At 43.5% G+C, this 14,122-nt stretch overlaps 1 long non-coding RNA gene across 6 annotated transcripts in view; it reads right to left on the reverse strand.

The window, feature by feature from the left end:
* Positions 1–14,122, reverse strand: part of LOC149128640 (uncharacterized) — a 120,429-nt gene that overhangs the window by 61,592 nt on the left and 44,715 nt on the right. For 3 of the 6 annotated variants that reach the window (XR_016222439.1, XR_016222438.1, XR_016222436.1), the window contains exon 2: positions 13,440–13,571. This is a non-coding gene — a long non-coding RNA (uncharacterized LOC149128640). Of the gene's footprint in view, positions 1–6,529; positions 6,765–13,335; positions 13,572–14,122 lie in introns of all 6 variants that reach the window. The other 3 variants (XR_016222449.1, XR_016222448.1, XR_016222445.1) reach the window with 3 other exon arrangements.

Here is a 14,122-nt window from a genome sequence, read left to right on the forward strand (position 1 = left end):
TGCATCCCATATATTGCTGCTAGGAGACCAGGTGCTCCACTTCCAATCCAGCTCCCTACTAATGCACCTGGGAAATCGGTGGAAGATGGCCCATGTTCTTGGGTGCTGGCACCCACATGAGAGACTTGGAAGAAGCATCTGGCCTTTCAAATAAATACATAAATCTTAAAAAAATAGAAGCAGTGTTAGCACTGTTGGAAAAACAGACACATAGTTCAATGGAAAAGAATAGGCAGCTGAAATAAACTGACTTTTCTACAGGCAACTCCTATTTAACAAAGGAAATAAAACAAACAGGAGAAAGAAGAATCCCTTTAGCAAATGGTTTAAAGGAAAGTGATTATCCATATGTAGAAGCCTGAAAATATGCCCCAACACCTCATACACTATGTAAAAGCAACTCAAGGTGAATTAAAAGTCTAAATATAAAACCAAAAACTAAGTAAACATATGAGAAACTGTAAAACATTAGCATAGACAACAGTTCTGGGTAAGATTCCAAAAGCGCAAGTAACAAAAATAAAATATACAAATTTGAGCATATCAAATTAAGATACATCTTCACAACAAAGTAATCAACAGAGTGAAGATACAATGGGCAGAATGGCAGAAAACACTGAAAACTCTGAATATGACAAACGATTGATAGCCAGAACATACATATATAGAACTGGAAAAACTCCAAACAAGAAGCAAAATGTACAGTTAAGAAATGGGCAATGATCAGAATAGATGTTTCTCAGAAGAAGAAATCTAAATGGTCAAGACATATATGAACATGCCCAATATCACTAGCCATTAGGGAAATATAAACCAAAACCAATAGCAGACTCCATCTGTGGGAGAAGACAATGCTTGGGTTTTCATTTGTGCAACAAGTGGGTTTAGAGGACCCTGTTCACCATTAGAGGGCAGAGTCTACATGGAAGTAAGGAAACCTTAATGTTTTCCTAATGGGCTTGTTAAATTCTTGACCAGTGCCTATTACCTTTGCCACATACTTTCCAGTCTCACTACTTTCCTTCTTCTTCCTCTTCTCTGTGGCTTGCAAAACCAGTATACCTTCTATATACTGAGGATACTTTTGTTTTGTTTTATTCCTTCTGTCTCATGATGTTCCTCTAAGAAATCACAACCCTCAAAGTATTCATTCATTTATGCAGTCTGCAGTTTTCATGGGCTACTACATGGCAAAGTACTAGGTTAAAGGAAAGGTATAGGTCAGGAACTGAGCAAAGTTCACAATGATGAAGCCATTGGGGAAATGAACCTGATGCAAGACCTCTCTCTCTCTCTCTCTCTCTCTGCCTCTCCTTCTCTCTCTGTGTAACTCTGATTTTCAAATAAATAAATAAATCTTTAAAAACTAACTAAATAAATATAGTAATAACCTGGTGGCAATACCTTTCTATCAGAACATGTGAAGCATTCAAACACAGTTTGTCCCAGAAAGTCAGCCATAGTTTTCAAGGACACATCTTCTACTCCACTTGCGGACATCTCTGTCGGGGGAAAGGGACACTTATTTCTTCCCCTCTTCTTTCTTACCACTCTCACAGTTATAACTTCTATAGATGCTTCCACAGACCAGTCTCTATGAAATTGTAGAACTAATATCCTCCCATGTCAAAAATGTCATGGGTTTAAACACAGAACCCAAAATAAGACAAGTAACTGGCCTTCTTAATTACACAGTGTGGAATGTAAGATTCTCAGTGGATCAGTGGGTAACTGTAAAGTACTGGGCAGAGGAAAACTGTTACTTATCTGTATTTATGATGCTGTAATTCTCCACTTTATGCAAACTCAGATTAAAAGAGCTCCAGTTAGTGGGCAGCACTGTTGCATAGTGGGTAAACCTACTGCCTGCAGTGTCAGCATCCCATATGGGTGCCGGTTGGGATCCTGGCTGCTGCACTTCCCATCCAGCTCTCTGCTGTGGCCTGGGAAAACAGTTGAAGATGGCCCAAATCCCCTATCTCCTGCACCCACCTATGAGACCTGGAAAAAGCTCCTGGCTCCTGGTTTTGGATCCAAACAGCTCCAGCCATCTATCTCTGCTTCTGCCACTCTGTAATTCTGCCTTTCAAATAAATAAATAATTATTTTAAAAACAGCTTCATCCCAGAAGAAGCTCCTGGCTACTGGCTTCAGACTGCCACAGCTCCAGCTGTTGCTGCCAATTGGGGAGTGAACCATCGGATGGAAGACCTCTCTCTCTCTCTCTCTCTCTCCTCCCTGTGTAACTCTTTCAAATGAATAAATAAATCTTTAAAAAAGTAGCTCCAGTTATTGACAACACAGTAGACTTGCATTGATTTTAGTTCCCTTCTCACTTTGCAAAGGGATCAGTGGCAGGTAAAAACAGTTGATAGCCTTGCTAACAGGAGAAGAAATAGTTGAAGACAGAAAATGAAAAGCAGCCAAATAAATCATCAAAGAAAGAGAAGTGGACCCCATCCAACACAAACCTTTAAAAGTGGATGCTCACAATTAACGAGTGAAACAGCTGCCCACTGAAATCTTTTCTAGGGAGGGAAGATGTCCTAAGTTCTGCTTCTGTAAACTCCAGTCATAAATCTGTCCTAATAAATCTGTCCCTGGCATCTCTTTTACAAACATACTGGACCCACTGACCATTGGAAATGTGGTCCTAAGTCATGTAGGCTGCCATTTAAACTCACCAATGCTGTAACAGCTAAGAAACTTGAATTTGATGCTCAATTCTCAGGAAATCATTCCAGTTGAGCCTAGGGCCATTAATATAAACTCCTTGGATTCTCCACTGTCTCTGTGCCTGTTTGAAAGAAGGGAGTTTTCCCACCCCAGGTTTCTGTAACAGCTTCAAATTCCAGATTGGAAAAATCTGATAATTAATACTTGAGAGGGATCAATGCACAAAGCAGCTATTCACACTTCACACTGCTCCCTCTGGGAAAAATCTGAACACTCAGGGCCACACCTGGCAGGTGTGTCCATGGGGACCCCACCAGGAAGATGAGGTGCAGATCCTAGTCAGATCCTCCTTCCCACCCCTCTGCTGCCCCAGGCTCCCTGCTGAAGGCCATCCAGCCCCACCCTGCAGGAACCAGCCCAGGAAACATCAAGAGACCTGGCCAGACTGCATTCTGAGACCACCCACAGTGGGAACCCAGCTTATTTAACTGTGGAGAGCGGGAGTCTTTCCGCCTTCCTTCCCTGCATGTGCAGGTTCCCAGAATGGTGCCCTCTCTCTCCTGTAACCACTAAATAAAGTACATTAAGGACAGTTTGGGTGAGGTTCTGCAGGGGAGAGTCTGGGTGCTGGGAGCCTGGGAAGCAGAGGTGGGAGACAGAGCAGCCCGGGTCCCAGCCCTGACCTCAGGGGAAACTGCCATGATCTCTGGCGCCCAGGCACCCACCCTTCTCCCACACACATCTCCGCCCCTTCCTGCATGCCAAACCTGCAGCAGAAAGTCCTGGGAGCAGGTACCCTTTCTTCCGGACACACGGGGAGCGAAGTGGGGAGTGCAGGGAAGAGAGTCCCTGGCACGTAGGACCCACAGGCGGAGGATGAAGAGGGAAGAAGCAGCAGGAGGCAGGCTTGGGGTGAGCACTCGGAAACTGCCTGGGATCCCGTGTGCAGAGCAGGAGATGCAGTAAATGCCAGAGAAGGAGCAGCACAGCCCCCAGGGCTGACCCTGAGCAGGGAATGAACTCACTCTGGTCCAACTCAGAGCCCCACGGACTGGCACTAGCACACGCATGTGCACAGGCATTCGGAAGGCAGAATACATCGGAGCTCCTGGGAACTCTGGGAAATGGAGTCCAGGCCGCAGCATCCCTAGAGACACCAGCTGGCCCTCCCCAAGGGCTGCAGTCTGGGGCGGGTGCCCACAACCAGAGGGCATTTGCTTTTGTTAAGTCCCTCCTTCCTTTCCTTCCCACCCCAAAATCTCAAGGATCAGTTGCTGTTCTTCCTTTCCTGAATCAAATCTTAAAGAGTGACACTGCTGCTAACTGACCCCAAATCCTGGCTCCCTCATAACCTCTGTCTCTTCCAGAAAAATCTTATTTACTACTTTGGCCCTAGAAATCATAAATGGCTATGATAGAATGTAACTTTTAACAGAGGTGTAGAAGGCACGGTTTAATATCCAGTTTTGAGAATACAATTTTCATTTGTGATTTATTGATGTTTATAGTTCTTTTAAGATTTATTTATTTATTTAGAAGTCAGAGTTACAGAGAAGGAGATGCAGAGAGAGAGAGAGAGAGAGGTTTTCCATCCGCTGGTTCACTCCCCAGTTGGCAGCAGTGCCACAGCGCCGACCCCTTATAGTTCTTTTCAAATCATTTTACACTGTCTTTTTATTCATCTAGTACAGAGACAGAAGAATGGACACAGAGCTTACATAGCTGAGTATTCAAGGAGACAGGTTAAGGGGTTAAATGCCTTATAGCATATCATTTATACCTTAGATTAATTCTGGGGCCAGTATTATCTGGAGTTTACAAAGTAGAAACTGAATGGAAAGAGCTTAGAAAAACATGGTGTTTTTTAATATCATTAAAAAGTCTAAGTTAAAGGCCAATCAAGGGGCCAGCACTGTGGCATAGCAGGTAAAGCTACTGCCAGCATTGACATTCCATATGGGTGGAGGTTGAGTCCCGGCTACTCTGCTTTCAATCCAACTCTCTGTTATGGCCAGGGAAAGCGGTGGAAGATGGCCCAAGTCCTTGGGCAGCTGCACCTGTGTGGGAGACCCAGAAGAAGCTCCTGGTTCCTGGCATCGGATCAGTACAGCTCCAGCCATTGTGACCAATTGGTGAGTGAACCAAAAGATGGAAGATCTCTCTCTCTCTCTCCCCTTCTACTCTGTGTAACTCTGACTTTCAAATAAATAAATAAATCTTTTTTAGAGAGCTAATCAACATATAATACTAGCTTAAAAATCTTTCTTTTGTCTTGGGTCTCAGTTTTTAAAATCTGATTTCTCAAAGGGAAAAATGTGAGAGAGATGAAGAGTACCTAAAAAATAATTTACTGTAATTATTTACTGTAATAATTTACTGTAATGATTTACTATAATTTACTGTAATAATTTACCATAAAGAACCACATAGGATTATAACTTGTCTAGAAAACAAAGGAGATTCAAAGTTGCTATTATTTCATGGTTATTTTTCTTACTTTTAATATCAAGGTAGTATATAAATATTACGCACTCCTAGGTATTTTGTTGTTTGATATGTTTTATTTTTAAGCAGAAATTTAAAGAGATAACTGGGTAACATGGAGTTCCGTGTTTCTGATTACTTCTCTCAATTAGAGATCATGGGATTAGAGTTGGTGCTAGATTAAGAATACTTAAATCTTTATCCACTGACTTCACACCAGCATTCACTATGTTAAACAATATTCTTTGGGTAGATTGCTCTTTCTTGCCAGACTGTAAACTTCATGGGGTCTAGAAACATATTTGCTTTGACACTAAAACTCAGCATCTTGACAGTCATTTAGTTGAATAAATAAATGATATACAAAATAAATATTTCTGCCTCTCAATAACTGCCTAATAGAGAAGGAAATAGAAATCAATTTGATGACTCTCAGTATTAGGTGAATATATAATTTGTTGTTCTGACATAAGCTTGGTCATGAAAAGGGCATATTAATAATTACACAGAGTTGAAGTGTATGAACACCTAGGGCCAAGCGGGTTAAATGTTCACCCTACTATGTAAGGCATTCCATGTCAATAGGAGAGGGAAGGGAGTGTAGGTGGGAAGGTGGTTACGGTGGGAAGAATCACCATGCTCATTAATTAGCAGCAAAGAGAGAATCTGTGATCATTTGTTGCTTAAGAAAGGGTGATAGGCATTATTTAATTATAATGCAGGCATCAGTGTTTTCCTGTCTCTGAAATAGGAAGTCTATAACTCAGAATTCCTTGCTCTATCATCAAAACAATTCAAAACAAAAACCTAATTAAGCATAAGAGGAAGTTATGCATTAGAAGTCTATTCTAATCTCTAAGAGGTTCAGGAGTTGGAAAATTCATCCAAAATCTTGCTGCAAAATGTCCCATACATTTTCCATGACCACTACCCGTAAGCATAAGCTCTTTTAAAGAAAAGATTTATTTATTTGAAAGTCAGAGTTACACAGAGAGAGCAGAGGCAGAGAGAGAGAGAGAGAGAGAGAGAGAGAGAGAGAGAATCTTCCATCTGCTGGTTTACTCCCAATTGGATGCAATGGCCAGAGCTGAGCTGATCCAAAGCCAGGAGCTAGGAGCTTCTTCCAGGTCTCCCATGTGGGTTCAGGGGTCCAAGGACGTGGGCCATCTTCTACTGCTTTCTCAGGCCATAGCACAGCTGGATTGGAAGTGGAGCAGCCAGGACTCGAACCGGTGACCATATGGGATGCTGGCACTGCAGGTGGCAGCCTTACCTGCTACGCCAGAGCACCAGCCCCCATAAGCCCTATCTTCTGTAGAACCAGCACCCCAGACACCAGCCACCACATGGCATCCCATGGCACACTCACCCCTGGCAGTGTTCTGCAGCTCCTGCTCCTCTCCACTTTCACTGGAAGAATCTGCAACTCCTTTTTTTCATGCAAGTAATTCTGATTCAGATGATGTCCCTGACACAATTGGCTGGCAAGTGCCATGGCATGTGTCCATGACCTAGCTAAATGCAAAGCTGGAACATTTTAAACTTTTCACTGCCATGGTGAGACATGGACTCCATCTAATGAAGTAGGGGATTTTTCAGGGAGTCTAGAGAATCAAATATGACAAAATGACAAATCTTAACCAAAGAGTGCCATGGTAGAGATGAAGAGAACCCAAAATGTATTTTTCTATCTTTTCTGAGTTAAGTGACTAAAAACAAAGCCAATGAGGGTTAAACAGACCCATTCTGAAAATTCCTTAACATCTTCATTTCCATCCAAATTAATAGATTACTTGAAGAAAATAAATTTTACATAAATGAAAATGCAGTACCACAGACAAGCGTACAGTACATAGGCCCTCAGTTAGCTTCAAGCCATCTGGGTCCATTAATGTGTTCTTCCAGAACCAAAGCTGCAGTACAATAGAACCACAGCCTCTGACATTCCTCCTCCACCCTGATGGATTTTGGGTTTTCCTCCCACCTCCCCTCTCCTGTGAATACATCAGTAGCAGGACAAATGGAATCCAAAGATACGATGATGTTATTTAACGTGGAATAAACATAGTGTTTTAGTCAGTACAATCCTCAATACTACAATAATAATTCCGAGTTCACTGATTATGAAAGTATATGAAATCTATTCCTAAGTAATCATAACATCGAGAGCTGAATGTAGACTTTCAGAGTGAAAGAAACAGAGAATTGTGTAGAGATGTGTATCTCTATAATACAGATTTACCGCTGTACTTTATAGACAGTACACCATGTTTGTATTTTCTTTTCTTTTTTTGCATTCTGGCATAGTTTATTACATCCAGCTTGTCACTTTGGAAATTTTATGATTCGACACTAATATACAACAAATTTTGCATCCTTACAGATAATATAGAGCACCCTAGGCCCTCCCAAGGGCAGGAAACAGACCAAGAGCTCATAGACTGGCTGCAACTGCAAGAAGCAGATGAAGATATCATCAGAAAGATACATATTCCTGAAGTGTGGCTGCTGAGCAGTTCTGCCCTTATGGATCTCACCTCTGTTTCAGATCATTAAAGAAAGTTACATGCTTTTTGACATTTCTAAAGATTTCACTAATGAGAATCTAAGATATCTTCACTACGCTAAGAGCCTCAGAACAGCCCAAAGACTTGGGCCATTTTCTACTGCTTTCCCAGGCCATAGCAGAGAGCTGGATCAGAAGAGGAGCAGCCGGGACTAGGACCGGAGCCCATATGGGATGCTGGCACTTCAGGCCAGTGCTTTAACCTGCTGTGCCACAGCACTGGCCACAATGTAGTATTTCTAATAGAAGAGTTGGTTAAGTCATTAACTCCTCTAAAATACAAGTTAAGTGTTAGTTTTTAAACTTTGATTCATTCATGAGAAAAATAAAAGGTTAATTTTCTCTCTTTGCTTCTGGGTATGTAAATTTTATTCTAAGAAATTAATCATGACTTTTACATCTCAGACCCTATTATGAGTAAGTAGAGAATATTCTATCAAAGGAACATTTCTCCAATTAAAGAAAACACTATGGGCATCCCATATGGGCACTGGTTTAGTCCTTGCTGCTCCACTTCTGATCCAGCTCCTTGCTATGGTCTGGGAAAGCAGTAGAAAATGGCCCAAGTGCTTGGGCCCATGCACATGCATGGGAGACCTTGAAGCTCCTGGCTCCTAGCTTTGGATGAGCCCAGCTCCAGACATTGCAGCCAACTGGAAAGTGAACCAGCAAATGGAAGACTTCTCTCTCTCTCTATGTAACTCTGCCTTTCAAATAAATAAATAAATCTTTGAAAAAAAAAAAGATGTCCAAGTCTTACATCAGAGTACTGGGGTTCAGTGCCTAGCTCTGGTTTCTAACTCCAGCTTCCTGCAAATACCGATCCTATAAGGCAGCACTGATGGCTCAAGTATTCAGGTTTCTGCCCACACATGGGAGATTAAGATTGAGTTCATGGGCTGGCGCCATGGCTCACTTGGTTAATCCTCTGCCTGTAGCACTGGCATCCCATTTGGGTGCCGGGTTCTAGTCCTGGTTATTCTTCTTCCAGTCCAGCTCTCTGCTGTGGCCCGGGAGGGCAGTGGAGGATGGCCCAAGTGCTTGGGCTCCTGCACCTTCATGGGAGACCAGGAAGAAGCACCTGGCTCCTGGCTTTGAATTGGCATAGTGCCAGCTGTAGTGGCCATTTGGGGAATGAGCCAGCAGACGGAGACCTTTCTTTCTGTTTCTCTCACTATCTTTATCTCTACCTGTCAAATAAATAAAAAAAATTGAGTTCACACTCCTGGCTTCAGACTGACCCAGTTCTGGCTGTTGCAGGCATTTTGGGGAGTAAAGCAGAGAATCAGAGTGCATTTTCATTCTCTCTCCCTCTGCCTCCCAATTAAGTAAAAAAAAAAAAAATTAAAGAAACTCAAACTGGACTAAAGGTAATAATATAGGTAAGTGTCCCACTTCTTTCATATGACTAACCACTAGGTACTAAAAGTTTTCATTTTTTCCACTCACCACATCCTTTTCCCATGACATTTAATTTCCTAGGTTTTAAATTTTCTTTTCCCTAGGTAAAATGTGACCACTTGGTGCCAATGCTGTAGCATGAGGTAAGACACTGCCTGCAATGCCGGTATTCCATATGGGTGCTAGCTGAGTCCCTGCAGCTCCCCTTCCAATCTGGCTTCCTGCTAATGGTCCCAGAAAAGCAACAGAAGATAACTGGGGCCTTGCCACCCACATGGGACACCCAGATGAAGTTCCTGTCTTCAGTCTGGCCCAGCCCAGGCCACTGCAGCCACCTGAGGAGTAAACCAGCAGATAGATAATCTCTCTTCCACTCTGCTACATTTTCAAATACATGCATGAATCTTCCTTCCAACGGCAAAGGAAGACCTTTCTCTCTGTCTCTCTCGCTCACTGTCCACTCTGCCTGTCCAAAAAAAAAAAAAAAAAGGAAAAAATAAAAATAAAAACCACTTAAGCTTTCAAAGGTATACAATAAAGAAGCTTACAGCACTGATAAATTCAGGACCTAAAACATCTTAATGATTGAAAAAAGCAAAGCAAAGAGCAATATACAGAAAAGCATATATTTTGGTCCCTAAATTTCTAAACCATGAACATGATTATTACATAAATATATTTATATATTTTTAAGATTTGTTTTATTTACTTGAGAAAGGTATTCCATCTGCTGGTTCATTCCCCAAATTACTGAAAACCTGGGGATGGGCCAGGGCAAAGCCAGGAGTAGGGGCCAGTGCTATGGCACAGCAGATTAACACCCTGGCCTGTAGCACTGGCATCCCATAAGGGCACTGGTTCAAGACCCAGCTGCTCCACTTCTGATTGAGCTTTCAGCTTATGGCCTGGGAAAGCAGTTTGAGATGGCCCAAGTCCTTGGGCCCCTGCAACTAAGTGGGAGACATGGAAGAAGCTCCTGGTTCCTGGCTTCAGATCAGTGCAGCTCCAGCCATTGCAACCATTTGGGGAGTAAACCATCAGATGGAAGACCTCTCTCTCTCTCTCTCTCTCTCTCTCTCTCTGTGTGTGTGTGTGTGTGTGTGTGTGTCTGTGTGTATAACTCAAATTAACAAATCTTTAAAAAAAATCCAGGAGTCAGGGAAATTTCATCCAGGTCTCTCACTTGGGTGCAGGACCCAAGGATTTGTACCATATTCTGCTGCTTTCCCAGGTATGTTAGTAGGGAGCTGGATCAGTAGTAGAACATGCAATTGGTGCCCATAGAGGATGCTAGTGCTGCAGGTGCTGGTATAACCCATTTTGCCACAGTGCTGGCCCTGTAACAATGTTTAATTCCTAGTAATTAACAGGGAAGAAAGAAGTATGGCAGGATACCTTTTTTAAAAAAAATTATTTTATGTATTTGAAAAAGTTATATAGAGAGGTAGAGAGTGAGGTAGAGAGAAAGAGAGAGAGAGAGAGACAGACAGAGAGAGAGAGAGAGAGAGAGAGAGAATCTTCTGTCTGCTGGTTCACTCCCCAAATGGCTACAATGGACAGAGCTGAGCTGATCTTAATCCAGGAGCCAGGAGCTTGGGCGAAAAGGCCCAAGGACTTGGGCCATCCTCTACTGCTTTCCCAGGTGCATTAGCAGGAGGCTGGACTGGAAGTGGAGCATCTGGGACTCTACCAGCACTCATATGGGATGCCTGTATTTCAGGCCAGGGCTTTAACCTGATGTGCCACAGTGCTGGCTCCAACAGGTGACCTTTTACTCTCAATAATCTCTTCTTGGTATTGGCAGCAGTTTATAATTTTTTTGTTTATTTGCCTTCTTCTTAATCTATATTTGTAAAAACTTACAACAAGTTCCAGCACCCTGAGAACCTCCATCACAAGGGCATACAATCAGATGTTTGTCCAGAAAAGGGTGGTGTAGATGCAACGTGGAAAATGCAAGGTGAGTTGATTCATCCTTCTCAGGCTGTGGTTTCCATGGGCAACTTTTACAACCAACTGCCTTATTTGTTCCTCTTCCACAGAGTAGAAAACATGTTAAGTCATCCTATTTAGCCAAAAGCCAGTGGCAGCACTTAAATATGTCATCAATCCAGGGCCAGCATTGTGGCACAAAGGGGTAAGTTGCCAACTGCAACAGCAGCATGCCTTATGGCACTGCTTTGAGACTCACCTCCTTCACTTCTCATCCAGCTCTTTGCTTGGGAAAGCAGCAAAGATTGCCCAAGAGTTTGGGTTCCTGCACCCACATGGGGGACTGGGACAGAGTTCCAGGGTCCTGGTTTCGGCCTGGCTCAGCCCCAGCTATTGTGGCCATCTGGAAGTGAGCCAGCAGATGAAAGACAGAGATCTCTCTCTCTCTCTCTCTTCCTTTTACCTAAACATACATTACATAAATAAATGAAAATGCATCCATATAGCAACTTTTTGAGGAAAAGTCTTCTGATTATTGCAGGTATTGTCTCAATGCATAAAAATATTCAGATACAAAAATTCTAAACTGATTTATATTTATATTTGGCAACCACATACTTTTCAGAAAAAATTGTCTGCCATTCAGTATCAGGTATCAGTCTGAAAGCATTCATTAAAAAAATCAAGTAATTTTACTAAACACAAAAACCTCTAGTATAGGCTGCATATAAACCAGTTGCTTCCATGGGTATACACAGATTGATTTTTTTTTTTTTGACAGGCAGAGTGGACAGTGAGAGAGAGAGACAGAGAGGAAGGTCTTCCTTTGCCGTTGGTTCACCCTCCAATGGCTGCTGCGGCCAGCGAGCTGCGGCCGGCGCACCGCGCTGATCCGATGGCAGGAGTCAGGAGCCAGGTGTTTTTTTTCCTGGTCTCCCATGGGGTGCAGGGCCCAAGCACTTGGGCCATCTTCTACTGCACTCCCGGGCCACAGCAGAGAGCTGGCCTGGAAGAGGGGCAACCAGGACAGAATCCGGCGCCCCGACCGGGACTAGAACCCGGTGTGCCGGCGCCGCTAGGTGGAGGATTAGCCTAGTGAACCGCGGCGCCGGCCACAGATTGATTTTTGTTAATTTACAGGGATCACTGCACTTCCCTGGCATGGAGCTGTCTGAAGAGTTTAAACACTGATGGGTGTGGAATTATTTCTGATATTTGCTTATTATCCAGAGTGCATTCATTAAATATCTATCATGAACTTCACACTCTATAAATCTGTTTCAAATATGTTGGTATTTAATGGTACTTACACACTTCCAAACTGAGCTAATCCTCCTAACTTCTCTCTGGAATAGCCATGCCTTTGACATTGCCTTTTTTGCACACATATGGAAATGCATAATATGCTTCTGTATGGTACTTCAGAGTTTATAAAAGGCTTTTCAGGTAAGATTTACATAACATCATGTGAAAGTGGCCAAAGGACACAGTCTTCTCATTACTGAGGGGAGAGGCATGAAGTGACTCTCTGAACAGTTACTCAGATTCTATCAGTCAGGTTCAGAATCTTATTAGGTATCAGATACACATCTAGATTTTTTTCCCTACTGTCTCTTTGTCAGAATTCCCAGCCTATGAGTGAACTTCAGTCTGAATGAATGCTAATATTCAAGGTTCTAAGTGAAAAAATTACTGAGGTTTGTATTGGTGAGTAAAGCATGTGTCTAAATGTTACTTGTATTTCATAATAAGTATTGAATCATATGAAACTGAATATAAGATTATGCAAATTTTTAAGATGAAGAGCATATATTTAAAACCACATTCTTACATTTTGCAAACGTGTTGAAACACCTTACTGGAGCATGTGTTTGGCATAGTGGGAAAGCCTTCCACATCCCAGTCAGAATGCCCGGGGCTCAAGCCCTAGCCCTGCTTCTGCTTCTGGCTTCCTGCTAACAGAACCCTGGGAGGCAGCAGCTGATGGCTCAAGTACTTGAGTCCCTGCCACCTATGTGGGAGACCCACACTGAGTTCCTGGCTTCAGCCTGACCCAGCTCTGGTTGGTGCAGACATTTGAGGAATGAGCAGTAAATGCAAGGGCTCTCTCTGCTTGCAAATAAACAAAAATAAATATACAGACCTTTTCTTAAGGTGTCTTGCTCACATCTAAATGATTTCCCTTTTCACAGTAAAATACCTAACTGTCCTCTTTAGTAGCAATGCATGTTTTGCTCTCCATGTCCACTCCTAAGCTCCAAGTACTGGCAGCTCACCTTAGCATGGTGACTGGTTCCAATGTTCAAGTACTCATCTCCCATTCTCTTTTGGTGGGTCTACCAGAAAGAAAGGAGAGTGTCTACAGTGATTAATATCTTACTGTTGCTCTTGCTGTCCACCTGCAGGCCTGAAGGATGACCAACTGAATACACACTGTGAAGTTCTGGACGTAGTTTCCAAAATTCAGTCACTTTGCAGCTGAGGGACTCTGTCCTGTCAATCACCTGAAAGCCTGCAGGAGTAGGGAGAAGCTGTGTTTGAAGAATTCACAAATAAAGTGCATTGAAGCCAACCACTACCATCCCCACCACACCCCTAATTCAGGGTTCTGGCAAACCCCAAACCAGGAGTTTGGGACCAGGAGTGGTTCAGGAGGTGACCTCGACTCCTTACTCTGAACAGCTCCAAAGTGCCTGGTGCACCCAACAGGAGCTCAGCACCTCGACCTCCTGCCCTCCTGCCCTCCTGCCCTCGCCACCAGGACGTCTGGCTCCCAGAGCCTCCAGGAGGCCCGCAGCAGCCCTGCAGGTCCAGGCACACTGGGATGTGCATCCAGAGCTAACCCAAAATACAGGCCCAGCTCAAGTGTCACCTCCCCACAAAGTCACTGTTTCCTACTCCCTCCCGGAAGGCTGCAGGCCAGCACCCGGCACCGGGAGTCGTGGCATTTGGGGTTCACCCGCTCTCCCACAAAGGAAGATGCCCCCATGGGAACCCCACTCCACCTGCGGGCAGGGCTGGGGGAAGAAGGGCCGAGCCAGCCTCCACCCTAGGACTGCAGCC

Source organism: Oryctolagus cuniculus, chromosome 1 (genome assembly GCF_051225735.1).
Source record: "Oryctolagus cuniculus isolate XC-2025 breed Fujian yellow rabbit chromosome 1, ASM5122573v1, whole genome shotgun sequence".
NCBI classification, from domain to species: domain Eukaryota; kingdom Metazoa; phylum Chordata; class Mammalia; order Lagomorpha; family Leporidae; genus Oryctolagus; species Oryctolagus cuniculus.